Source organism: Cupressus sempervirens, chromosome 7, assembly GCF_028749045.1.
Source record: "Cupressus sempervirens isolate cs-2001-9-10 chromosome 7, ASM2874904v1, whole genome shotgun sequence".
NCBI classification, from domain to species: Eukaryota; Viridiplantae; Streptophyta; class Pinopsida; order Cupressales; family Cupressaceae; genus Cupressus; species Cupressus sempervirens.
In genome coordinates this window covers 626,506,773-626,510,162 of record NC_143124.1, presented here as the reverse complement: position 1 = coordinate 626,510,162, position 3,390 = coordinate 626,506,773, and positions in this window count along the sequence as shown.

Sequence of the window (3,390 nt, the reverse complement as noted above, 5' to 3'; positions counted from 1 at the left end):
CTTATCCTTCTTGACATAAACAACCACTTTGCTTTATCAAAGTTTATCTAATTAAATGTCCATTGTAACTCCCTTTTCATAACTTAGTCGTTCCTCTAGGTGTTATTGTTATGACCAACTTCTCAAATCCTCTTCATTAATCAAATAGATATGAAATTTATATTAGGTAGAAATATGACTTATCAATAGATTTGGCATTAATGACAAAACAACAATTATTCCAATTGTAAGTTTCCAACAGTCCTTAAGGTGGCTAATGATCCTAAACAAGCCTCCTCTTCTAAAAAATCTAATGCTTATGCTGTGTCTATTTATGATCTTGTGAGTCAGTTGTGATGAACCCCTACTCAGATATCTATCTTTGAATTACTAGAGTTATCTCATTTACATAAGGAGATCCTAGAAAAAGCCTTGCACACAACTAGTGTTCCCACAAACATTGACACAAACAAGTTCCAAGCTATGATAAACCACATTTCTTCATCACATTACCTAAAGTTCTCTAAAGAAGATGATAGGGTGTTGAGTCATCCTCATAATATTTCCTATATGTCAATGTTCAAATTTATCATACTCAAGTTAGAAGAGTGCTAATAGATAATGGTGCAGGATTAAACATTATTTTGTTTAGTGTAGTTCAGTAGCTGGAATCATCTAAATTCACCATTGATCCTAAGGGAAAAATTACCATAAGGCTTATGATGAGGTTGAGCAATCTTCTAAAGGCCTTATTATGATACCCGTTTGATTTGGTCCTATGGAGAAGGATGTGGTGTTCAAAGTACTACATATTTTTTTTCTTATAACCTTTTGTTGTGGAGATTGTCGATCCACGAGATGCAAGTTGTACAATCAAACTATCACCAATGCATGAAATTCCCCTTTAATGGTGTTGATATTGTGATTCCAAGGGATAACTCTATGTGTAACATTATGCTTACTGCTGACGAGTTATTAGTACAACACAACAAACCTTCCAATGACATTAGACCCATACTTGCCAATTGTGAGAAGCAGATGAAAATGGTGAGTATTGGTATGGGAGAATACACCTTAAACTCTATTGCAGCATTGCCTATTTCTCCATGTTCCTATGGAAAAACATCTGAGAAAATGAAACCTTCAACCTCGGCCATGACTAACTATGGTATATTCATTCAATACTTAATCCCTTTAGAGGAAGAAAAAGAAGATCAAGCTATTAGAGACTAGATATAGAGAGAGGAAGAAATTGTTAATGAAGTTACCACTCTTATTTCTCCCAAGAGATATGGGAAAGGTTACCAGTTTCTTAGAAAAATGGGTTATCATGGCCAAGGACCTTTAAATGATAACAATAATACTCTTGTAGAACCTATGAGTCTCACCAAGGGGCAAAAAAGTAGAGATACCATGGGCTTAAGTTATGGTGTTGATGACAGTTTACTAGTTTTTGACCAAGAAGTCCCCACAGCTAGTGAATCTAAAGATGAAGTTCAACCTATCACTACTACCTTACCAAAAGAAGAGGAATTTATCTACTCTACTTCCCTTATTTGGGGAGAAGACATGTTGTTCAATAATAATAGTGTTGAAGCATCTACCTCTAGATAACCTAAATTTGATGAGGTTGACACTAAGGATCTTAATGAAGATAGAGTTAGAAGAAACATTTCTTATCATCTGGCATGTACTCAAAGTACTGACTCAAATGACTATGAATGGGAGTCTCTTTCTAACACATCTTGTAAAGTGGGGGTTGATGTGGTACATGCTTATGTTAACCAAACCAATGCAGCTAATGAGTCTCTCATAGGGTCTGAGGAGCTAGGTTCTCTACTTGCTCTAGTGGGTCACGTTGGTGCTCCTAGGAGTAATCCCAATTTGGATTCCTTTAGAGATTTTCTTATAGACAACTTTCTTGTCACTACAGACAATTCCTTGTGTTCATAACCTTGAAGTATCCTCCTTGTTGTTACTTGTACACCCTGATCTCATCGACTAGTCTATACAAAATCAAAGACCTAAGCTCCCATCATTCCAAAATGACTATGAGATTGCTTGTTATTTGAAAGTTGTTGAACTAGTAGTCTCTTCCATTGGTGAGCTAGTTATTAATATGACTGAGTTATACATCAAGTACCTTAGTCATAAGTTAAAGAGCAAAATGAAATAGAGACACTCAGATGGTGAAATCACTTTGTGGAAATATCTGAGCCAAAAAATATAAAAAAAGAAAGATGAATTTGAGGGTGAAAACCTCTTTGAGGTGCCCGAGGATGAGGCACTTGATACTCTACCCAATTATTTCCAAGATAGCTCATCAATTTTAATTGAACCTACATAGCCCATAAATCTTGGTGCCAAAGAATCTCCCAAAGTAATACATCTGGCTCAATCACTATCAACTAAATAGAAATAATAATTCACTCAAGTCTTAAAAGGAAAGGAAATAATTTTTTCTTGGACATATGTCGATATGTCTAGTCTTGATACAGATCTTATCATGCACCATCTTTCACCATCTTTCTATAGCTCTTGATGTTAAGCCTATCAAATATAAATTAAGGAAGATGCATCCACATGTGGCCCTACTTGTGAAAGTTGAGTTAGAGAAAATTTTGAACGCAAAATTTATCGGAGCTATTGACTATACCGAGTGGATCTCCAACATTGTCCCTATTTCTAAGCATAATAAATGCATTCGAGTGTGTACTTATTTCCAATATCTTAACAAAGCTTTCCCAAAGGATGATTTTCCACTACCAAATATTGACATGATAGTGGACATGACCATGGGTTATAAAATGTACTCTTTTGTGGATAGTTTATCAAGTTATAATCATATAAGAATAGCTCTTGAAGATCAAGAGAAAACAACTTTTACATGTGCTTAGATACCTTTTATTGGAGCATCATGCCTTTCTATCTTAAGAATGTAGAAGTTATTTATTAGAGGGCTATGACTATAATTTTTCATGACATGATGTACAAGAATATGGAAGACTATGTTCATGACACCCTTGCTAAATCCAAACAAAGAAGCACAGACCTAGCTGACTTAAGTTTGATATTGGACCACATGGAACAATTTAAACTTAGGCTTAACCCTAAGAAACATACTTTTGGTGTCACTTCAGGAAAACTCTTAGGCTATATCATATGAACTAAAGGCATAGAAGTTGATCCCAAAAATGTGCAAGTCATAATGGACATGTAGCCTCCTAGGAATATTAATCAATTAAGAAGTCTACAAGAACATTTGTAATCTATTAGGAGCTTCATCTCTCAATTGGCTGAGAGATTTGAACCATTTAATAAGAATATACATAAGGGATCTACATGTGTCTAGAACAAGGAATGTGAGAAGATCCTTACTCAAATCAAGAACTAATTGGATAAACCTCCTAT